General features: G+C 36.6%; 1 protein-coding gene and 1 pseudogene across 6 annotated transcripts in view; one reads left to right on the top strand and one right to left on the bottom strand.

Moving 5' to 3' along the window:
- Positions 1-26,391, bottom strand: part of CCSER1 (coiled-coil serine rich protein 1) — a 1,446,943-nt gene that overhangs the window by 412,466 nt on the left and 1,008,086 nt on the right. The gene's annotated exons all lie outside the window — the stretch shown is intronic.
- On the top strand, positions 16,376-17,451 carry LOC144340985 (uncharacterized; annotated as a pseudogene).

Below are 26,391 nucleotides of genomic sequence, written 5' to 3'. Positions count from 1 at the left end.
AACATTAAGCAAACAGTTGCATAATTGAAAACACACTCAAACTGTTCCAAAAAAATGCAATTGTAATCACAATTCGATTTACATATTTACATAAAGTAAGTTTTATGTTACAGATTGCTTTATGTTTAATAACACAAAAATAAGATATTGCACTTAGGTATTGCAATTCTTGGCCGGGATCAGTAGCTCATGCTTATAATCCTAGCACTTTGGGAAGCTGAGGCAGGTGGATTACTAGGTCAGGAGTTCAAGACCAGCCTGGCCAAAACGGTGAAACCCCATCTCTACTGAAAACACAAATATTAGCTGGGCATGGTGACGGGCACTTGTAATCCTAGCTACTCAGGAGGCTGAGGCAGGGAATTGCTTGAATCCAGGAGGCGGAGGTTATAGTGAGCCGAGATTGCACCACTGCACTCTAGCCTGGGTGACAGAGTGAGACTCTGTCTCAAAAAAAAAAAAAAAAAAAAAAAAAAAAGAAAGAAAGAAAGAAAGAAAGAAAGAAAAAAGTATTGCAATTCTTGTCATGTATTTAATTTTTATACTTATTCAAATCTGAGAAACAATAAACTGAATATCAGTAAATAAAAAGTAATGACAAAAATACATTTACTTAGGGGACAATATGTATTTTATAGATATTTGTCTTTGTACTTTAGGGAGTAAAAGCTATCTTAACATACCATACAAATATTCTTAACACTGTTATATTTTATTATCTGTCATTTTTTATTTGTACCATTTAATATCTATAATTTCTTCTGCTTTAACATTTTAGCTTATCTTTGTAAATTCTATCAGAAAACTATTCAAAATAGGGTTTTCCAGGTTTAAAAAAATTATTTTTGCCCAGTAGAATGAAGTGAGAACAAAAATAAAAAATTAAAACAAATAAATGAAAGTATTAATTGTTTACACATAAATCTTTCAAAGTTCTCTTTATTTAGAGCTAGTTTTGTGGTTAAAAAACAACAACAACTACATTTTCAATAAAAATATTTTCTCATTTAAGTTTATACTACTAATGACTTACCACAAAATAAAGAGAGTAAAAATTAAAATATCTAAACATATTACTCTGATGTTTAAAAACTGACTTATAAATCAGAATGATTAAGTTTGCTTGGTATATTGTTTTATAAGCCTCATCTTAACATTTTTAAAAGTAGACGCTTATATGGTATCATTATTATTTACTCATGGCCCACTGACTGATAATTAGATGTTCTATTTGGCAATCTTCTTAATTAGAGCAACTAACATCGGTTAAAATGAACGTTTGAGTAATGGGAAAGAGCATGTCTATTTCAATCATTTTTTTTTAATCACCAGTAGATAGTACAGTGAATGACACATAGTCAGTGCTCAACAAATAATTGCTGAATTAGTGAACAGATGAAATAACAAATGACAACTTATCAGACAAAATTTAGATTTTTAATAATTTAAAAATTCTTGTGTCAACCAATATGTCTCTTGCAAAATCATTTAGCACTTAGATACAATCAAATTTCACTATTACATGTATTTATTGAAGATTGGCTCACTTCTGTATCTGATATATCTCATAAAACTGTAACTTTTTAAAAACCTTAAAATGTTAGCTTTAATTGGATTCCATTCCAAGATGGCCAAGTAGCAACAGATCTGGTTTGTAGATCCCAGCATGATCAATGCAGAAAACAGTGATTTCCGCATTTCTAACTGAGGTGCCTAGTTCATCTTACTGGGACTGGTTGGACAGTAGGTGCAGCCCACGGAGGGCAAGCCAAAGCACAGTGGGACATTGCCTTACCCGGGAAGCACAAGGGGTTGGAAAATTTCCCTTTCCTAGCCAAGGGAAGCCATGACAGACTGTACCTGGAAAATCGGGACAATCTCACCCAAATACTGTGGTTTTCCAACTAGAAACTGCACACCAGGAGATTATATCCTATGCCTGGTTCAGTGGGTCTCATTCCCATGGAAACTTGCTCACTGCTAGTGCAGCAGTCTGGCGGCGAGTGGGGGGCGGGGGCGTGTCTGCCATTGCTGAGGCTTGAGTAGGTAAACAAAGCAGCTGGGGAAGATTGACCTGGACAGAACCCAGCACAGCTCTGCAAGGCATGCTGCCTCTATAGACCCCACCTATGGGGGCAGGGCATAGCTGAAGGAATGGCAGCAGAAACTTCCACAGATTTAAACATCCCTGTCTGACAGCTCTGAAGAGAGCAGCAGTTCCCCCAGCATGGTGTTTGAGCTCTGAGAACAGACAGACTGACAACTCAAGTGGGTCCCTGACCCACGTGTAGCCTACCAGGGAGACATCTCCCAGTAGGGGCCAACTGACACCTCATACAGGTGGATGCCCCTCTGAGACAAAGCTTCCAGAGAATGAATCAGGCAGCAATATTTGCTGTTCTGCAATATTTGCTGTTCTGCAACCTCTACTGGTGATACCCAGGCAAACAGGTTCTACAGTGGACCTCCAGCAAACTCCAACAGACTTGCAGCTGAGGGACCTGACTCTTAGAAGAAAAACTAACAAACAGAAAGGAATATCATCAACATCAACAAAAAGGACATCCGAACTAAAACCCCATCTGTAGATCACTAGCATCAAAGACCAAAGGTAGATAAAACCACAAAGATGGGGAGAAACCAGAGGAGAAAAGCTGAAAATTCTAAAAACCAGAGTGCCTCTACTCCTCCAAAGGATCACAGCTCCTCGCCAGCAATGGAACACAGCTGGAGGGAGAATGGCTTCGACGAGCTGAGAGAAGCAGGCTTCAGAAGGTCGGTAATAACAAACTTCTCCAAGCTAAAGGTGGGTGTTCGAACCCATTGCAAAGAAGCTAAAAACATTGAAAATAGATTAGATGAATGGATAACTAGACTAAGCCATGTAGAGAAGTCCTTAAATGACCTGATAGAGCTGAAAACCATGGCGCGAGTACTACGTGAGGCATCCACAAGCTTCAATAGCCGATTCAATCAAGTGGAAGAAAGGGTATCAGTGATTGAAGACCAAATTAATGAAATAAAGTAAGAGGAGAAGTTTAGAGAAAAAAGAGTAAAAAGAAATGAACAAAGCCTCCAAGAAATATGAGATAATGTGAAAAGGCCAAGTCTGTGATTGGTATACCTGAAAGTGACGGGGAGAATGGAATCAAGTTGGAAAACACTCTTCAGGATATTATCCAGGAAAACTCTCCCAACCTAGAAAGGCAGGCCAACATAAAAATTCAGGAAATACACAGAACACCAAAAAGATACTCCTCGAGAAGAGCAACTCCAAGACACATAACTATCAGATTCGCCAAGGTTGAAATGAAGGAAAGCCACAGAGAAAGGTCGGGTTACCCACAAAGGGAAGCCCATCAGACTAACAGTGGATCTCTCGGCAGAAATCCTACAAGCCAGAAAAGTAGGTAAACAAAGTAGGGACCAATATTCAACATTCTTAAAGAAAAGAATTTTCAACCCAGAATTTCAAATCCAGAAAAACTAAGCTTCATAAGTGAAGGAGAAATAAAATCATTTACAGACAAGCAAATGCTGAGAGATTTTGTCACCACCAGGCCAGCCTTATGAGAGCTCCTGAAGGGAGCACTAAACATAGAAAGGAAAACTGGTACCAGCCACTGCAAAATCATGCCAAATGGTAAAAACTATCGATGCCTGGAAGAAACTGCATCAACAAACGAGCAAAATAAACAGCTAACATCATAATGACAGGATCAAATTTACACATAACAAAATTAGCCTTAAATGTAAATGGGCTAAATGCCCCAATTAAAAGACACAGACTGGCAAATTGCAAAAAGAGTCAAGACTCATCAGTGTGCTGTATTCAGGAGACCCATCTCATGTGCAGAGACACACATAGGTTCAAAATAAAGGGATGGAGGAAGATCTACCAAGCAAATGGAAAGCAAAAAAATAAAAATAAATAAAAAGCAAGGGTTGCAATCCTAGTCTGATAAAACACACTTTAAAACAACAAAGATCAAAAGAGATAAAGAAGGCCATTACATAATGGTAAAGGGATCAATTCAACAAGAAGAGCTAACTATCCTAAATATATATGCACCCAATACAGAGGCACCCAGATTCATAAAGCAAGTCCTTAGAGACCTACAAAGAGACTTAGACTCCCACACAATAATAATGGGAGACTTTAATACCCCACTGTCAATATTAGACAGATCAACAAGACAGAAGGTTAACAAGGACATCCAGGACTTGGACTCGGCTCTGCACCAAGTGGACCTAATAGACATCTACAGAACTCTCCACTCCAAATCAACAGAATATACATTCTTCTCAGCACCACATCACACTTATTCCAAAATTGACCACATAGTTGGAAGTAAAGCACTCCTCAGCAAATGTAAAAGAACAGAAATCACAACAAACTGTCTCTCAGACCACAGTGCAATCAAACTACAACTCAGGACTAAGAACACAATCAAAACCACACAAATATTGGAAATGGAACAACCTGCTCCTGAATGACTACTGGGTACATAATGAAATGAAGGCAGAAATAAAGATGTTCTTTGAAATCAATGAGAACAAAGACACAATGTATCAGAATCTCTGGGACACATTTAAAGCAGTGTGTAGAGGGAAATTTATAGCACTAAGTGCCCATAAGAGAAAGCAGGAAAGATCTAAAATTGACACCCTAACATCACAATTTAAAGAAATAGAGAAGCAAGAACAAACACATTCAAAAGCTAGCAGAAGGCAAGAAATAACTAAGAACAGAGTAGAACTGAAAGAGATAGAGAAACAAAAAATCCTTCAAAAAATCAGTGAATCCAGGAGGTGGTTTTTTGAAAAGATTAAAAAAAAAATTGATAGAACACTAGCAAGACTAATAAAGAAGAAAAGAGAGAAGAATCAAATAGATGTAATAAAAAATGACAAAGGGGATATCACCAACGACCCCAGAGAAATGCAAACTACCATCAGAATACTATAAACACCTCTATGCAAACAAACTACAAAATCTAGAAGAAATGGATAAATTCCTGGACATATACACCTTCCCATGACTAAACCAGGAAGAAGTTGAATCTCTGAATAGACCAATAACAGGTTCTGAAACTGAGGCAATAATTAATAGCCTACCAACCAAAATAAAGTCCTAATTCTCCAAAGAGAATTTTAGACCAATATCCCTAATGAACATTGATGTGAAAATACTCAGGAAAATACTGGAAAACCAAATCCAGCAGCACATCAAAAAGCTTACCAGCACAATCAGGTTGGCTTCATCCCTGGGGTGCAAGACTGGTTCAAAATACGCAAACCAATAAATGTAATCCATCGCATAAACAGAACCAATAACAAAAAACACATGACTATCTCAATAGATGCAGAAAAGGCCTTCAACAAAATTCAACAGTCCTTCATGCTAAAAACTCTCAATAAACTAGGTATTGATGGAACGTATCTCAAAATAATAAGATTTATTTATGACAAACCCACAGCCAACATCATACCGAATGGGCAAAAACTGGAAGCATTCCCTTTGAAAACTGGCACAAGACAGGGATGCCCTCTCTCACCACTCCTATTCAACATGGTGTTGGGAGTTCTGGCCAGGGCAATCAGGCAGGAGAAAGAAATAAAGGGTATTCAATTAGGAAAAGAGGAAGTCTAATTGTCCCTGTTTGCAGATAACATGATTGTGTGTTTAGAAAACTGCATTGTCTCAGCCCAAAAATCTCCTTAAGCTGATAAGCAACTTCAGCAAAGCCTCAGGATACAAAATCAAAGTGCAAAAATCACAAGCATTCCTGTAAACCAATAACAGACAGAGAGTCAAATCATGAGTGAATTCCTAATCCCAATTGCTTCAAAGAGAATAAAATACCTAGGAATACAACTTACAAGGGATATGAAGGACATCTTCAAAGAGAACTACAAACCACTGCTCAATGAAATAAAAGAGGACACAAGCAAATGGAAGAACATTCCATGCTCATGGATAGGAAGAATCAATATCATGAAAATGGCCATACTGCCCAAGGTAATTTACAGATTCAATGTCATCCCCATCAAGCTACCAATGACTTTTTTTTTTTAATTTTTATTTTTGTGGGTACATAGTAGGTGTATATATATGAGATACATGAAATATCTTGATAGAGGCATGCACAAAATAGTAATCACATCAGGAGTATCCATGACCTGAAGCCTTCATCTTTTGTGTTACAAACAATCCAGTTAAACACTCTTAGTAGTTTTAAAATGTATGATTAAATTATTTTTGACTGAAGTCATTCTGTTATGTTAGCAAACACTAAGTCCTAATAATTATTTCTATTTTTGTACCCATTAACCATCACCATTTCTTCCACACCTCCCCCAGCTACCCTTACCAGACCATCCTTCTACTCTCTAGCTGCATGAGTTTATTTTAATTTTTAGCTTCCACAAATAAATGAGAACATGTGAAGTTTGTCTTTTTTGTGCTGGCTCATTTTGCTTAAAATGATGAACTCCAGTTTCATCCATGTTGTTGCAAATGACAGGATTTCATTCTTTTTATGGTTGACTATAACTCCATTGTGTATAGTTACCAAATTTTCTTTATCCACTACCAATGGCTTTCTGCAAAGAATTGGAAAAAAAACTACTTTAAAGTTCACATCAACCAAAAAAGAGCCCTCGTTGCCAAGACAATCCTAAGCAAAAGGAACAAAGCTGAAGGTACCATGCTACCTGACTTCAAACTATACTACATGGCTACAGTAAACTAAACAGCATAGTACTGGCACCAAAACAGAGAGATAGACCAATCGAACAGAACAGAGGCCTCAGAAATACCACCACACATCTACAACCATCTGATCTTTGACAAACCTGACAAAAACAAGAAATGGGGAAAGGATTCCCTATTTAATAAACGGTGCTGGGAAAACCGACTAGCCAGATGTAGAAAGCTAAAACTTGATCCCTTCCTTACACCTTATAAAAAAGTTAATTCAAGATGGATTAAAGACTTAAATCTTAGACCCAAACTGTAAAAACCCTAGAAGAAAACCTAGGTAATACCATTCAGGACATAGGCATGGGTAAGGACTTCATGTGTAAAACACAAAAAGCAATGGCAACAAAAGCCAAAATTGACAAATGGGATCTAATTAAACTAAAGAGCTTCTGCACAGCAAAAGAAACTACCATCAGAATGAACAGGCAACCTACAGAATGGGAAAAAATTTTTGTAATCTACCCATCTGACAAAGGGCTAATATCAAGAATCAACAAAGAACTTAAACAAATTTACAAGAAAAAAACAAACAACCCCATAAAAAAGTGGACAAGGGATATGAACACACACTTCTCAAAAGAAGACATTTATGCAGCCAACAGACACATGAGAAAATGCTCATCATCACTGGTCATCAGACAAGTGTAAATCAAAACCACAATGAGATACCATCTCACACCAGTTAGAATGACGATCATTAAAAGTCAGGAAACAACAGATGCTGGGGAGGATTTGGAGAAATAGGAACACTTTTACACTGTTGGTGGGACTGTAAACTAGTTCAACCATTGTGGAAGACAGTGTGGCTATTTCTCAAAGGTCTAGAACTAGAAATACCATTTGAGCCTGTGATCCCATTCCTGGTTATATACCCAAAGCATTATAAATTGTGATACTATAAAGACACATGCACACATATGTTTATTGCAGCACTATTCACAATAGCAAAAACTTGGAATCAACTCAAATGTCCATCAATGGCAGACTGGATTAAGAAAATGTGGCACATATACACCATGGAATACTATGCAGTTATAAAAAAAGGGTTAGTTCATGTCCTTTGAAGGGACATGGATGAAGCTGGAAAACATCATTCTGAGCAAACTATCACAAGGACAGAAAACCAAACACTGCATGTTCTCACTCATAGGAGGGAACTGAACAATGAGAACACTTGGACACAGGGCAGGGAACATCACACACGGGCGCCTGTCATGGGGTGGGTGGCAGGGGGAGGGATAGCATTAGGAGAAATTCCTAATGTAAATGACGAGTTAATGGGGGCAGCAAACCAACATGGTACATGTATACCTATGTAACAAACCTGCACGTTGTGCACATGTATCCTAGAACTTAAAGTATAACAATAAAAAATGTTAGCTTTAATTATTACCTAAAAATCATGATTTTATAATATATTTATTCATGGTATTAAAAATCTCTTAGAATTTGATTAGGTATCCTCAAAAATTTTCTCAGTTATATTTAAAATTATGTTTTTGTTCATTCAAATTTTTCTCAGTTGCATTTGAAATTCTGTTTTTATTCATACACAACAAGAAATTTCTGAATGTATTCACTGATTCTAATTTTTAAAAATAATTATCTGCTGCACATTCTTTCTGACAAACTACTAAAGAATGTAAGGAACATATTACTCCCAATTAGAAAAGAATACAAATGGGAAGAATCTTTCCAATCTTAAAGGACAAAAATGCTTCTCAATTGTGATCTAATAATACCTTAATTATATTAATAATTAATATTTCTGTTTCCAAATCTATTTTAAAAGTGCATGTATACTACTAACAGACATAATACCATCTTGTTTTTAATACTGGCATTTATCTAATTTGGGGAGATATTTTTTATTGAAAAACACGATGCCAAGAATATAGGAGAGTAAGAGAAGTGTCAGTATGGAACACAGAATGAAAGAATTAATATTGTTTCCAATCCACTGGGGTCAAAAGTTTTCAGCATGACACTGATTTAATATAGGCATTAACAATGGTTGAGAGAGGGCCCATTCTAATCAGAAGGAATAGTATTATCCGAAATGTGAGAAGTACAAGTTGCTGAAGCCTGGAGAACATGTGGGAAAAAGACAAAATTAAAGCTAGTCAGGGGCATGTTAGTAACATCTCAAATGTTAAAATTCAGATAAGTCCTTAATTTAATGAGCAATGGGAAATCCCTAAAAATCTTAAGGAGGGGAGAAATATGATCTGAGCCATACTGTAGAAAGCTTAAATTGCAGGAAGACCTAGAGTGCGAGAATGAGGAGGCAATAAGAAAAGTTAAAAGCTGTACTTTTGATAAGATGTTTAAAGGGAGTGATGTTTTTGAGAGAGCAAGCCAATATGGATTCACTTCTGGTAATCCCCACGTCCTAATTATCTTCTGACTCTCCAATTCATTGTTTCCATGGTATTTGTTATTTCGTGTGATTCACCTGATTGAGCCAGGAATAAGGAAGTCACTGTTCCACTTTGAGGTGCAAATTAGACTTACTGAGACCCTTAGTGAACAAAACTAAAGTCTTGAAAAGCCGTGTGTGTGTGCGTGTGCATGTGCATGCGTGTTTGCCTGCACGTTTGTGTGTCCACCCCAGTGAAAGAGAGAGAGAATGTTTTAAATTTCCCAATTTTCCCATTGAATATCTTAGAAAATTTTTTGTAAACTACAAAATTATACTATGTGCCATACAATATAGTGGATATAGTATATGATTTTATGATAGTAGAGCAAAATTCCCTTTAATGACAAAAGAGGGAAAACGTTTTTGGAACAGGGATAAAGAGAATAAATTTGAAGACAATAGTTGCTGATTTTTCTGAGAAGGAATCCCATACTATAATCCTTTACCCTTGAGCCTCAAAAAGATGCCACCTTGCGGGGTACTCTGTGCCAGCAAGAATAATATATATGAAGTAAAAACATGTATATGATTAGGCAAAAAGAGAGCATAAAGTAGTGCTATTGGTATATTTTAACCTTCAAATAGCATATTTAATACTGAGAGATATTCAAGTGATCTGAAAGTGCAAAATACTGTTCTTTTCTTGCTTTGAGTGAGAAGAATTCAATATTGATGTCCTGAAATCTAACATTGAAACTTCATCTGATGTAGTATAAATCTTTTCATATCACAAAGACAGTAGGCTCATTAGATATAAATATCAGAATCAAAAATTTGTTTTACCAAATTTGGCTGTCCAGGAAGTGGAATATATTGCTTTCAACCCTACTCCGTAATTTAGTACAAATCCAAGTAGAAATGAAGAATAAAATCCTCTTATTGCCTGAAGAAATGATTCAATCTAATAACTTTAGGAGATCTTCTTTGCCTATTCTCTACTAAATATAAGACGACTTTGAAAAAGGAGCATGGACAATCAAAAAGATGTTTGGCCATTTATCATGCTACCTGTAAAGGAGAACATGAAAATGCCAGGGAGATAGGGTTCCCAGATTGGGTGCTGTACTTAGGGCATCAGGTTTGACATTTCATTTGCAATAAAAGTTACAAATGCTGGAAAGACAAGACCCAGCCAAGTGGGAGTAGGTCCTCTAAGTGCTGTCCCTGGCATTACCATATAGATGGAGATATAAATATACATGAAGCATACTATCACCTGTTGAATCACATTGTATTTGATGTTCAGACAGTTTAAGATTTCTGCACATTGAATATCAAAGTACAAAAAGAAAGTATTGTTATATATGAGATAACACCTTCAAATCCTAAGAGAAAATAAAAGAAAGATACTATTGGAAAAATTGTAACTCTAATAACAAAGTAATTAGATAAAGAGAAATGCCTTATAATATAAGGGTGTCATACTCATCTGAAAAGAAGAAGAAAACCATTTTCCTCTTCTTGTTACTTTTCGTCTTATGTTGTTACTTTTTAATTTCAACTTACAGTATTAAGCACTTTGTCAAAATTTTCTTAAAATGACTATTAGTACTTAAGTTCTGGTAAATAAGTCTGATTTTGAATAACAACAATGTAAGTTTTGGCTGCTGAAAGACATCAACACAAACAGATAAATTTAGGATCATTCTATCTAGAGTAGTTTATTTTTCCAGAGGGCAAATTATACAATAATTAGAGTGAGATCTGAGCTGGTGTTAGGTTAACTGCACAAGACTCTAGCACAGATTAAATGTCCTTGAAAGAATCCACTATAATAAACAATTGAAACTGAAGCCAGATCAATGTGATTGAAGAGTAAATTGAATATCAGTAAGGTAGTATGTGGAAAAAAATATAGAGATGGAAGGATTTCTTTTTTTGTAAGTATCACTGCTGCAAGATTATGTCCCAATGAGAAGAAATTACTAGCAGGAATAAGGTGAAAATGCAGGAAAAGGAATGATAATCCAAAATATATCCCAGAAAAGGTGGCAGAAAATGAAATCTAGGGCATAAATGAAGAAACTGTTGTGACAAGAGAAGGAAGGTGTCTGGCATTTAAAAGGAGGGAAGACAGAAAACATGCAAATGAAGAGAGATTTACAGATTTGATTTCAGAAACACGAAGAAGTTCCTGTTTTATTGTTTTTATTTATGGTTACTCATCTCAGTTGGACCCTCACCATTGCTCAAAATTTTTGAATATTTTAAAGCTTTTCTTAAATTAAAATACATTATTTTGATGACTCTAAAAATTATTTGAAAAACAAGGAGAATAAATATGAGAAATCCTGGGGAGACAACATTTATGACAACATAAAAAGTAAATTTCTAAGCATCAGAACAGTTGTAAATTTTTTTTTAAGTAGGGAGTTTTTCATTATTAAAGTGAAGGATAGAGCAAATGATGGTGTAATAGTGATTTTGTGGAGTAGAAATAAGCATCTAATGGTTGATCATACTAAGTAAAGTCCAAGGATTATTTCATTTATTATTTGCTAGTGTTTTATCTGTAATATACTCTAATTATTGCAATGGGAAACTTCAAGTACATACAATACTAGATATAAAGAACCCCTATTTGGCCCTTACCTCCCTTCAACAATTATCAATATCATATATTATCAACATAAACAATATTATAAACCTATGTCCCCAAGTATCTACCCCCTCTATTTTGAAGCAAGTCTCAGATATTACATTCTCTTATCCAGGGATATCTCAGCATTATTTCTAAAACATAGGATCTTAATAACACTTTTCTTACCACAGTTAAAACAATATTAATGTAAATTATATTAAAATACTTAATATTTCTTAATATCAGTGTGCAGTTTTTAAGGATGCAATAACATACAAGTTTCTATGATTCTAACCAAATATGGTCTTGTTCTTGAATTCCCTTTAATGGAAAACTGTCACCCATTCTAAACTGTATATATTGATGTTACATTAATTTTTACTGTTTCTCCTTCCCCTTCAATATCCTGTTATCTTTTCTATCTTACAATTTTTTGATAGTTTCAGCAAGATTAATAGAATAAAGCGAGATATAATTAACCATGTATTTTCAAATATATGAAGATATAGCAAGTAAAAGAGAGAAATAATTCATTCTATATCATTCATAAGACAAAATTAGAATCATTAGATGAAAATGATCAGGAAAGTTGACCCTTTCTACTTATTCATGACTCCCAAATTGTATTTTATCTCTGACATCTCAATTGGGCTACAGGCTCATATTTCTAAGTTCTTCTTGATATCTTGTATTAGTTCGTTCTCATGCTGGTAATAAAGACATACTCAACACTGGGGAATTTATAAAGGAAAGAGGTTTAATGGACTCACATTTCCACATAGCTGGGGAGGCCTCACAATCATGGAGGAAGATGAAGAAAGAGCAAAAAGCCATCCTACATAGCAGCAGGGAAGAGGGCATGTGCAGGGGAACTCTCCCTTATAAAACCATTCAGTATCACAAAAACAGCATAGGGAAAATCTATCCCCGTGATTCAGTTACCTCCTACTAGGTCCCTCCCACAATACATAGAGATTATTACAATTCAAGGTGAGATTTGTGTGGAGACACGAGCCAAACCGTATCACATTTCCAAATGGATATCTAATAAGCATCTCAAAATTATTATGACAAACCCTCAGGATTATGGGATACTCTTTTAAGTCTCTAGGCTTTAGGATTTTTTATTTAAGGTCAGAAAAGCATATATTACTTTAATAATAAACATGGGCCTTGGAACAAAATGGCTTGAGATTGAATTCTGCCTTTTCTACTTAATAGCTATGTGATTGTAGAAAGGTGGCATCCTTCTCTGTGCCCCTACTTCCTCATCTATAAATGGGAGATTGCCTAAATATAGTACTTGGAGCAGTTTAAAAGATTAAATGAGCACTTAAAACAGTGCCTGACATAGAGTAACATAAAATCAGGCATCAATATTTTTATATGATCCAATGTTAATTTTCTGTAAAGCTCTTATCATTATCCAGTATTCATCTCATATGCGTAGTTATTTGTTTACTTTTTTCTACCATTTTAAAAAGAATGTCTGGCACTTAGTACGCTTTCAAGAAATACTAATGAAAGGCAAGAGGGAATTTATTTTATTTTATTTTTTAATCTATTCCCACAAGAATCAAGTCCATTTATCTCATTAATAGAATTCCAGCTTCAAAAACTGTGCCTGGTATGTCTTAAGAGCTCAATAAACTTTTGTTCAGTGAATAAATGAGTCTCAATTGAAGACAGTACTTTAGAGCAATTAAAGGTATATAAAAATGGATTAGGACACATTGTAAGATACAATGTCCCATCACTAATGTAAGAATTATCTTTAAAGGTTGCTATGATAAAAGTTTTACACTACATATATTGCACTATCATAAATTTTCTTAAATTATGAAAGACATTATAGGAACAGTTTTGATTCTCTATTCTATGACAATACTCTATGATAACCTATCTATTGTAAAACCAAGCAAATAAAATAATCTCGAATTCTAGGCAGGTACATTTTTGTTTGTATCCTTAAATAAAATCTGTATCTACTAAATAAATATATAGAGGGTATTAAAAAAATTATATTTTAAGAAATGAAGAAGTTGTATGTGAGAATTTCCTGCCTAGGCAGTTACTGTAGCTGTAAAATCTTAAAATATACCTTCAATTAATGTTTTTAGTGTTTTGAGTGTATCATTTTGTCTCTCCTAACAGACAGTACTTTTTTATCATGAATATATTTAACTGTTTTATGATACATTACCTAATTTTCATTTGAGTTCTTGATGAAAGATTAAAATAGAAGTTGTCAGGGGGCACTAAGATAGAATAGACACAGCTAAGAAGTGCCTCTCTCACCAAAAGGAACCAAAATATCCAGTAAGAAATCAAACTTTGAATAGATCTTTTGAGAGAAAACACTGAACGTCAATAGAGAGGGGATACAGACACCATGATTGAAGTGGGAGAAAGCTGGGAGGCCTGTATGGAGTTGCCAAGTTCCAGGACCAGCTCCCTGTCCTGAAATGATCTTAATGAATGGGTGAGTGAAGGAACTCTATGTCACCACCCTCCCACTGTGGACCTCTAGGATCCTAGCTACAAGAGACCCCTTGGCTACTATAGACACTTGAATTGGCAAAGGTAACTGTCTGGAGTTCAGGCAGAGGCAGAGCTCAAACCTTCAGGGAATCCAGAAGGTTTTGCACATGGTGCAGTTGCAGCAAAACACGATCAGAGGTGCCCATTCCACGAGATTCTCCATCTTTCTCTAAGGGACTACAGCTTCTGCTGTCTGCTTGGCCAGAAAGAGCAGAGCTATCTTTCCTGTGGGATGGAAACAGATCTGATCCATGCCCCCTTTGTCTGCTGGCCCCTCCCAAGAGTGCCTGCCTGGCTGCTCCTGCAGGAGGACACCCACAGTGCAGCCTTCACTGCCCTGCCTGAGCATTTTGCTGGCTGCTGGGGAGCAGGAGAGAGCCCACGCCCACCATTCCCAGCACAGCTGGTGCTCCCCCATAAGGGGCCAGAAAATAAAACTGTAGACCTGGTTTCAACCCCCAGATAATTCAAGCACATCACCTAAGAGTTCTGAGCGATCTCTAGTTGGGGAGGAACCCCCACTATCTGAACACTGAGAAGAATGTGGAGTGGGTTCATGTGCTGGCAAGGGAGCCGGGACTCCCTCCCTCTTGAAAGACTGGTGCAGGAGGGTATGCCTGTTAGCCAGCAATAACTTTTTCCCCAGAGAGCCCCATGGCTCCAAACACCTGGAAGAGCACAGCCATCTGGGAAGAGAAGTCTGGGGAAAAACCTAGTAGGGTAAGCCTACTCCTGGGGCAGGTGCTGGAGCGACTCACTGGATTGGGGGAGCATGAGCTGGGCAAGCCCCACAGCTGTCAACTGGGCTCAAAATACCAGGCTGTTAGTGCTCCACACCAGTTTCACACCCATTGAACCACCGCTCTGCCTGGTGTTCCTTCACTCTTGACCTACTGCTTCATCAGACCAGCTGTAGACATATCCCAAAACTCACTGACTCTGCCAAGCTCAAAGGACCAGTGGAACCCTGGGGAATTGTGGGTCTCCTGGTATCTGACTTTCATCTTGAACTGCTCTTAATGGAGAGAAAAGCACAGCCCACCAAAGACTGCCTTGAGGCTAAAGAAACACAAGCACAGCGCCAGTAATTGAAAGGGGCTCCACCAAGGCCTGGGAACAGACTTGGTGAAGGAGTCATCTCCTGCTCTCTTTCTCCCTTTCCCAGAGCAATGCTGTGTACACACTGAAATGCAAAAGAAGCATGCAGCTAAGACCCTACCCTTACTCTTAAGGGCCATCTACTAAATCACAGTCTGAACTACACCACCATGCAAAAATAAATTCCTTCACACACAACACCTGTGAAAGCCCATGAAGGACACTATCAACTTAAACAACACACACAGAGCCTTGGTCCTCAAAGCACCAAGAAATAAAGCCAATTGACTATACACAACATGCACCACAATGAAAATCTCAAGGGAAAAAAAGAATATAAAAACAAAAAGCCCAATAAAAACAATAGCAATTTCCAAGAAAAGAGGAAGAAGAAGAAGGAGGAGGAGGAGGAGGAGGAGGAGGAGGAGGAGGAGGGGGAGGGGGAGGAGGAGAAGGAGAAGAAAAAAAAGAAAGGAACAAAGAAACACTAGCCCCCTCAGATGAGAAAGAATCAGCACAAAAACTCCAACAATTCAAAAAGCCTCAGTGTTTCCTTACCTGCAAAAGATTGCATTAGCTCCCTGGTGAATCCTAACAAGACTGAAATGTCTTAAATTACAGACATAAAATTCAGAATCAGGTTAACAAAGAAGTTCAACAAGATTCAAGAGAACGTTGAAATCCAAAGAAAGCCAAAAATTGAATCCAGACTGGAAAGCCAATATCACCATATTAAGAAGGAACCAACTGAAATTCTGGAATTGAAAAATTCACGACAGAAATTTCAAAATATAGTTGGAAGTCTTAACAACAGAACAGACCAGACAGTAGGCTCTTCCTGTTAGTCTCTGCTGCTACTTCTTAGCTCTGGGAGGCCCAGGTGGCTGTGCAGCAGCCTCTGCCACCCTGTGACCTGCAGGTATTGGGACATCCCTAGTTGATGCCAAGACACCCGGGAAGCCAAGGAATGGACTCCGTGGCTTTTGAGGATGTAGCTGTGAACTTTACCCAAGAGGAATGGGCTTTGCTAGATTCTTCTCAGAAGAATCTCTACAGAGAAATGATGCAGGAAACTTGCAGGAACCTGGCTTCTGTAGAAATCATATGGTACAGAGACTGTGTGAAAGCAAAGAAGGTAGTCAGTATGGACAAGTTGTCAGTCAAATTCCAAATCTTGATCTGAACGAGAACATTTCTACTGGATTAAAACAATGTGAACGCAGTATTTGTGGAAAAGTCTTTGTACGTCTTTCCCTCCTTAATAGGCACATCCTAGCTCACTCAGGATACAAACCATATGGAGAGAAGCAATATAAATGTGAACAGTGTGGGAAATTCTTCATTTCTGTTCCACGTGTTAGAAGACACAGGATAATGCACAGTAGAAATCCAGCTTACAAATGTACAATATGTAGGAAAACTTTTTATTTTCTCAATTCAGTTGAAAGACATCAGAGAACTCACACAGGAGAAAAACCCTATAAATGTAAACAATGTGGTAAAGCATTCACTGTTTCCGGTTCTTGTCTAATACATGAACAAACTCACACTGGAGAGAAACCCTACTAATGTAAGGAATGTGGGAAAACATTCAGATTTTCTTGTTCTTTTAAGATGCATGAAAGGACTCACACTGGAGAAAAACCCTATAAATGTACCAAATGTGATAAAGCCTTCAGCTGTTCCACTTCCCTTCATTACCATGGAAGCATTCATACTGGAGAGAGACCCTATGAACGCAAACAATGTGGCAAAGTCTTTAGTCCTTTGCGTTCCCTTTGTAACCATAGAAGTACTCATACTGGAGAGAAACCCTATGAATGTAAACAATGTGACCAAGCCTTCAGTCGCCTCAGTTCCCTTCACCTCCACGAAAGAATTCATACTGGAGAAAAACCCTATGAATGTAAGAGATGCGGTAAAGCCTACATTTGTTCCAGTCACCTTACTCGCCACAAAAGAAGTCATGATATAGAGGCTGGGTGTAGTGACTCAGCCTGCTGTCCCAGAACTTTGGGAGGTCAAGGTGTGTGTATTGCTTGAGCCCAGGAGTTCATAACCAGCCTGGATTCAAACAATGTGAAACAACCTGGGCAACATAGTGAAACCCTGTCTCTACAAAAAATAAAATAATGCTGGGCGTGGTGGCTCACGCTGGCTGCTCGGGAGGCTGAGGCAGGAGAGTGGCTTGAACCCAGGAGGTGGAGCTTGCGGTGAGCCAAGATCGCACCACTGCACTCCAGCCTGGGCGACAGAGTGAGACTCCGTCTGAAAAAAAAAAAAAGAAAAAAGAAAAAAGAAAATAATTAGCTGGGCATGGTGGCACATTTCAGTTGTGTTAGTTCTTTTTCAAGGACATAAAAAGCCATGGGGGGCTGGGGGAAAGTCCTGTGCATGTGGATAACGAGGTCAGGAGATAGAGACCATCCTGGCCAACATGGTGAAACCTCCTTTCTACTGAAAATACAAAAATTAGCTGGGTGTGGTAGCATATGCTTGTAGTCCCAGCTACTCGGAAGCTGGGGCAGGAGAATTGCTTGAACCCAGGAGGTGGAGGTTGCAGTAAGCTGAGATTGTGCCACTGCACTCCAGCCTGGTGACAGAGTGGGACTCCATCTCAAATAAATAAATAAATAAATAAAGCCCCTTGAATGTAAGAGAAGTGGTAAAACATTTACTCTTTCCCATTCCCTCATAAACATGAAAGAGCTCACACTGCAGAGAAACCTTAAGAATGTAGGAAATGTGGTCAAGCCTTCAGATTTTCCTGTTTTTGAAGATTTGGGAGGACTCAGAGTGGAGAAAAGCCTTTTGAATTTAAATTTGTGGTAAGGCCTTCAGTTGTGTTAGTTCCATTTGAAGACATCAGCTCATTCCTGAGAAAAACCCTATGAATGTCCAGAATATGGGAATGTTTCATTTCTCTCATACCCACTCAAGGACATATGAAAATGCACACTGTAGCTGGCTGGACCTTGTAAATACAAGAACGTACACAGGATTAAAACTCTAATAGTTTAGAAACTGCAAGAATATTTTCAGTTTTAACATTTACTTGAAAAGTCATGTGAAAACTCCCACTGGAAAGAAGTTCTATAAGTGAAGCTTTTCTAATTTGTAAAGCCTGATGCAAATTAATTATTGTGCAGTGCTTGAAAAAAATGTATGAAATGTTACACAAGTTACAAGTATACTGTTTTTATCAGTGACTCATTCTTAAAGAGTCTTGAGTATGCATTTCACCTTGTTTTGCAGGGAAACTTTGAGGTGAGAGTTCTGTAAATGCTCTTTAAGCAGGAGTACTTGAATTTCATAGATAGTGATATTTTCTTAAGTTTGTTGGTAGAAATTTGGTCTATTCATTTGATAATGTGCTGGATTAATGGTTGAATTTTGATGGTTTTCTAATATGTAGGTAAGTTTAATTTTTTTTATTTCAATTTTTTTTTTTTTTTTGAGATGGAATCTCACTCTGTTGGCCAGGCTGGAGTGCAGTGGTGCAATCTCGGCTCACTGTGACCTCCGCCTCCTGGGTTTGAGCGGTTCTCCTGCCTCAGCCTCCCAAGTAGCTGGGACTACAGGCGCCCGCCCCTACGTCCAGCTGATTCTTTGTGTTTTTGGTAGAGACAGGGTTTCGCCATGTTGGCTAGGCTGGTCTTGAACTCCTGACCTCATGATTTGCCTGCCTCGGCCTCCCAAAGCGCTGGGATTACAGGCCTGAGCCACCACACCCAGCCAGGTAAGTTTCATTTGTATGTATTGTCCGGTGATTAATGGACCAGTGAATAATGATTGTGAATTGTTGGGATTGTCTTACTAGTCTCATTTGGCAAATTTTGATTATCCCTTGTCCTTCATGCTAAAAACTCTCAATAAACTAGGTATTGATGGAACGTATCTCAAAATAATAAGATTTATTTATGACAAACCCACAGCCAACATCATACCGAATGGGCAAAAACTGGAAGCATTCCCTTTGAAAACTGGCACAAGACAGGGATGCCCTCTCTCACCACTCCTATTCAACATGGTGTTGGGAGTTCTGGCCAGGGCAATCAGGCAGGAGAAAGAAATAAAGGGTATTCAATTAGGAAAAGAGGAAGTCTAATTGTCCCTGTTTGCAGATAACATGATTGTGTGTTTAGAAAACTGCATTGTCTCAGCCCAAAAATCTCCTTAAGCTGATAAGCAACTTCAGCAAAGCCTCAGGATACAAAATCAAAGTGCAAAAATCACAAGCATTCCTGTAAACCAATAACAGACAGAGAGTCAAATCATGAATGAATTCCTAATCCCAATTGCTTCAAAGAGAATAAAATACCTAGGAATACAACTTACAAGGGATATGAAGGACATCTTCAAAGAGAACTACAAACCACTGCTCAATGAAATAAAAGAGGACACAAGCAAATGGAAGAACATTCCATGCTCATGGATAGGAAGAATCAATATCATGAAAATGGCCATACTGCCCAAGGTAATTTACAGATTCAATGTCATCCCCATCAAGCTACCAATGACTTTTTTTTTTTAATTTTTATTTTTGTGGGTACATAGTAGGTGTATATATATGAGATACATGAAATATCTTGATAGAGGCATGCACAAAATAGTAATCACATCAGGAGTATCCATGACCTGAAGCCTTCATCTTTTGTGTTACAAACAATCCAGTTAAACACTCTTAGTAGTTTTAAAATGTATGATTAAATTATTTTTGACTGAAGTCATTCTGTTATGTTAGCAAACACTAAGTCCTAATAATTATTTCTATTTTTGTACCCATTAACCATCACCATTTCTTCCACACCTCCCCCAGCTACCCTTACCAGACCATCCTTCTACTCTCTAGCTGCATGAGTTTATTTTAATTTTTAGCTTCCACAAATAAATGAGAACATGTGAAGTTTGTCTTTTTTGTGCTGGCTCATTTTGCTTAAAATGATGAACTCCAGTTTCATCCATGTTGTTGCAAATGACAGGATTTCATTCTTTTTATGGTTGACTATAACTCCATTGTGTATAGTTACCAAATTTTCTTTATCCACTACCAATGGCTTTCTGCAAAGAATTGGAAAAAAAACTACTTTAAAGTTCACATCAACCAAAAAAGAGCCCTCGTTGCCAAGACAATCCTAAGCAAAAGGAACAAAGCTGAAGGTACCATGCTACCTGACTTCAAACTATACTACATGGCTACAGTAAACTAAACAGCATAGTACTGGCACCAAAACAGAGAGATAGACCAATCGAACAGAACAGAGGCCTCAGAAATACCACCACACATCTACAACCATCTGATCTTTGACAAACCTGACAAAAACAAGAAATGGGGAAAGGATTCCCTATTTAATAAACGGTGCTGGGAAAACCGACTAGCCAGATGTAGAAAGCTAAAACTTGATCCCTTCCTTACACCTTATAAAAAAGTTAATTCAAGATGGATTAAAGACTTAAATCTTAGACCCAAACTGTAAAAACCCTAGAAGAAAACCTAGGTAATACCATTCAGGACATAGGCATGGGTAAGGACTTCATGTGTAAAACACAAAAAGCAATGGCAACAAAAGCCAAAATTGACAAATGGGATCTAATTAAACTAAAGAGCTTCTGCACAGCAAAAGAAACTACCATCAGAATGAACAGGCAACCTACAGAATGGGAAAAAATTTTTGTAATCTACCCATCTGACAAAGGGCTAATATCAAGAATCAACAAAGAACTTAAACAAATTTACAAGAAAAAAACAAACAACCCCATAAAAAAGTGGACAAGGGATATGAACACACACTTCTCAAAAGAAGACATTTATGCAGCCAACAGACACATGAGAAAATGCTCATCATCACTGGTCATCAGACAAGTGTAAATCAAAACCACAATGAGATACCATCTCACACCAGTTAGAATGACGATCATTAAAAGTCAGGAAACAACAGATGCTGGGGAGGATTTGGAGAAATAGGAACACTTTTACACTGTTGGTGGGACTGTAAACTAGTTCAACCATTGTGGAAGACAGTGTGGCTATTTCTCAAAGGTCTAGAACTAGAAATACCATTTGAGCCTGTGATCCCATTCCTGGTTATATACCCAAAGCATTATAAATTGTGATACTATAAAGACACATGCACACATATGTTTATTGCAGCACTATTCACAATAGCAAAAACTTGGAATCAACTCAAATGTCCATCAATGGCAGACTGGATTAAGAAAATGTGGCACATATACACCATGGAATACTATGCAGTTATAAAAAAAGGGTTAGTTCATGTCCTTTGAAGGGACATGGATGAAGCTGGAAAACATCATTCTGAGCAAACTATCACAAGGACAGAAAACCAAACACTGCATGTTCTCACTCATAGGAGGGAACTGAACAATGAGAACACTTGGACACAGGGCAGGGAACATCACACACGGGCGCCTGTCATGGGGTGGGTGGCAGGGGGAGGGATAGCATTAGGAGAAATTCCTAATGTAAATGACGAGTTAATGGGGGCAGCAAACCAACATGGTACATGTATACCTATGTAACAAACCTGCACGTTGTGCACATGTATCCTAGAACTTAAAGTATAACAATAAAAAATGTTAGCTTTAATTATTACCTAAAAATCATGATTTTATAATATATTTATTCATGGTATTAAAAATCTCTTAGAATTTGATTAGGTATCCTCAAAAATTTTCTCAGTTATATTTAAAATTATGTTTTTGTTCATTCAAATTTTTCTCAGTTGCATTTGAAATTCTGTTTTTATTCATACACAACAAGAAATTTCTGAATGTATTCACTGATTCTAATTTTTAAAAATAATTATCTGCTGCACATTCTTTCTGACAAACTACTAAAGAATGTAAGGAACATATTACTCCCAATTAGAAAAGAATACAAATGGGAAGAATCTTTCCAATCTTAAAGGACAAAAATGCTTCTCAATTGTGATCTAATAATACCTTAATTATATTAATAATTAATATTTCTGTTTCCAAATCTATTTTAAAAGTGCATGTATACTACTAACAGACATAATACCATCTTGTTTTTAATACTGGCATTTATCTAATTTGGGGAGATATTTTTTATTGAAAAACACGATGCCAAGAATATAGGAGAGTAAGAGAAGTGTCAGTATGGAACACAGAATGAAAGAATTAATATTGTTTCCAATCCACTGGGGTCAAAAGTTTTCAGCATGACACTGATTTAATATAGGCGTTAACAATGGTTGAGAGAGGGCCCATTCTAATCAGAAGGAATAGTATTATCCGAAATGTGAGAAGTACAAGTTGCTGAAGCCTGGAGAACATGTGGGAAAAAGACAAAATTAAAGCTAGTCAGGGGCATGTTAGTAACATCTCAAATGTTAAAATTCAGATAAGTCCTTAATTTAATGAGCAATGGGAAATCCCTAAAAATCTTAAGGATGGGAGAAATATGATCTGAGCCATACTGTAGAAAGCTTAAATTGCAGGAAGACCTAGAGTGCGAGAATGAGGAGGCAATAAGAAAAGTTAAAAGCTGTACTTTTGATAAGATGTTTAAAGGGAGTGATGTTTTTGAGAGAGCAAGCCAATATGGATTCACTTCTGGTAATCCCTACGTCCTAATTATCTTCTGACTCTCCAATTCATTGTTTCCATGGTATTTGTTATTTCGTGTGATTCACCTGATTGAGCCAGGAATAAGGAAGTCACTGTTCCACTTTGAGGTGCAAATTAGACTTACTGAGACCCTTAGTGAACAAAACTAAAGTCTTGAAAAGCCGTGTGTGTGTGCGTGTGTATGTGCATGCGTGTTTGCCTGCACGTTTGTGTGTCCACCCCAGTGAAAGAGAGAGAGAATGTTTTAAATTTCCCAATTTTCCCATTGAATATCTTAGAAAATTTTTTGTAAACTACAAAATTATACTATGTGCCATACAATATAGTGGATATAGTATATGATTTTATGATAGTAGAGCAAAATTCCCTTTAATGACAAAAGAGGGAAAACGTTTTTGGAACAGGGATAAAGAGAATAAATTTGAAGACAATAGTTGCTGATTTTTCTGAGAAGGAATCCCATACTATAATCCTTTACCCTTGAGCCTCAAAAAGATGCCACCTTGCGGGGTACTCTGTGCCAGCAAGAATAATATATATGAAGTAAAAACATGTATATGATTAGGCAAAAAGAGAGCATAAAGTAGTGCTATTGGTATATTTTAACCTTCAAATAGCATATTTAATACTGAGAGATATTCAAGTGATCTGAAAGTGCAAAATACTGTTCTTTTCTTGCTTTGAGTGAGAAGAATTCAATATTGATGTCCTGAAATCTAACATTGAAACTTCATCTGATGTAGTATAAATCTTTTCATATCACAAAGACAGTAGGCTCATTAGATATAAATATCAGAATCAAAAATTTGTTTTACCAAATTTGGCTGTCCAGGAAGTGGAATATATTGCTTTCAACCCTACTCCGTAATTTAGTACAAATCCAAGTAGAAATGAAGAATAAAATCCTCTTATTGCCTGAAGAAATGATTCAATCTAATAACTTTAGGAGATCTTCTTTGCCTATTCTCTACTAAATATAAGACGACTTTGAAAAAGGAGCATGGACAATCAAAAAGATGTTTGGCCATTTATCATGCTACCTGTAAAGGAGAACATGAAAATGCCAGGGAGATAGGGTTCCCAGATTGGGTTCTGTACTTAGGGCATCAGGTTTGACATTTCATTTGCAATAAAAGTTACAAATGCTGGAAAGACAAGACCCAGCCAAGTGGGAGTAGGTCCTCTAAGTGCTGTCCCTGGCATTACCATATAGATGGAGATATAAATATACATGAAGCATACTATCACCTGTTGAATCACATTGTATTTGATGTTCAGACAGTTTAAGATTTCTGCACATTGAATATCAAAGTACAAAAAGAAAGTATTGTTATATATGAGATAACACCTTCAAATCCTAAGAGAAAATAAAAGAAAGATACTATTGGAAAAATTGTAACTCTAATAACAAAGTAATTAGATAAAGAGAAATGCCTTATAATATAAGGGTGTCATACTCATCTGAAAAGAAGAAGAAAACCATTTTCCTCTTCTTGTTACTTTTCGTCTTATGTTGTTACTTTTTAATTTCAACTTACAGTATTAAGCACTTTGTCAAAATTTTCTTAAAATGACTATTAGTACTTAAGTTCTGGTAAATAAGTCTGATTTTGAATAACAACAATGTAAGTTTTGGCTGCTGAAAGACATCAACACAAACAGATAAATTTAGGATCATTCTATCTAGAGTAGTTTATTTTTCCAGAGGGCAAATTATACAATAATTAGAGTGAGATCTGAGCTGGTGTTAGGTTAACTGCACAAGACTCTAGCACAGATTAAATGTCCTTGAAAGAATCCACTATAATAAACAATTGAAACTGAAGCCAGATCAATGTGATTGAAGAGTAAATTGAATATCAGTAAGGTAGTATGTGGAAAAAAATATAGAGATGGAAGGATTTCTTTTTTTGTAAGTATCACTGCTGCAAGATTATGTCCCAATGAGAAGAAATTACTAGCAGGAATAAGGTGAAAATGCAGGAAAAGGAATGATAATCCAAAATATATCCCAGAAAAGGTGACAGAAAATGAAATCTAGGGCATAAATGAAGAAACTGTTGTGACAAGAGAAGGAAGGTGTCTGGCATTTAAAAGGAGGGAAGACAGAAAACATGCAAATGAAGAGAGATTTACAGATTTGATTTCAGAAACACGAAGAAGTTCCTGTTTTATTGTTTTTATTTATGGTTACTCATCTCAGTTGGACCCTCACCATTGCTCAAAATTTTTGAATATTTTAAAGCTTTTCTTAAATTAAAATACATTATTTTGATGACTCTAAAAATTATTTGAAAAACAAGGAGAATAAATATGAGAAATCCTGGGGAGACAACATTTATGACAACATAAAAAGTAAATTTCTAAGCATCAGAACAGTTGTAAATTTTTTTTTAAGTAGGGAGTTTTTCATTATTAAAGTGAAGGATAGAGCAAATGATGGTGTAATAGTGATTTTGTGGAGTAGAAATAAGCATCTAATGGTTGATCATACTAAGTAAAGTCCAAGGATTATTTCATTTATTATTTGCTAGTGTTTTATCTGTAATATACTCTAATTATTGCAATGGGAAACTTCAAGTACATACAATACTAGATATAAAGAACCCCTATTTGGCCCTTACCTCCCTTCAACAATTATCAATATCATATATTATCAACATAAACAATATTATAAACCTATGTCCCCAAGTATCTACCCCCTCTATTTTGAAGCAAGTCTCAGATATTACATTCTCTTATCCAGGGATATCTCAGCATTATTTCTAAAACATAGGATCTTAATAACACTTTTCTTACCACAGTTAAAACAATATTAATGTAAATTATATTAAAATACTTAATATTTCTTAATATCAGTGTGCAGTTTTTAAGGATGCAATAACATACAAGTTTCTATGATTCTAACCAAATATGGTCTTGTTCTTGAATTCCCTTTAATGGAAAACTGTCACCCATTCTAAACTGTATATATTGATGTTACATTAATTTTTACTGTTTCTCCTTCCCCTTCAATATCCTGTTATCTTTTCTATCTTACAATTTTTTGATAGTTTCAGCAAGATTAATAGAATAAAGCGAGATATAATTAACCATGTATTTTCAAATATATGAAGATATAGCAAGTAAAAGAGAGAAATAATTCATTCTATATCATTCATAAGACAAAATTAGAATCATTAGATGAAAATGATCAGGAAAGTTGACCCTTTCTACTTATTCATGACTCCCAAATTGTATTTTATCTCTGACATCTCAATTGGGCTACAGGCTCATATTTCTAAGTTCTTCTTGATATCTTGTATTAGTTCGTTCTCATGCTGGTAATAAAGACATACTCAACACTGGGGAATTTATAAAGGAAAGAGGTTT

The sequence above is a fragment of the Macaca mulatta genome, chromosome 5, assembly GCF_049350105.2.
Source record: "Macaca mulatta isolate MMU2019108-1 chromosome 5, T2T-MMU8v2.0, whole genome shotgun sequence".
NCBI classification, from domain to species: Eukaryota; Metazoa; Chordata; class Mammalia; order Primates; family Cercopithecidae; genus Macaca; species Macaca mulatta.
This window is presented reverse-complemented; position numbering and strand designations above follow the sequence as displayed.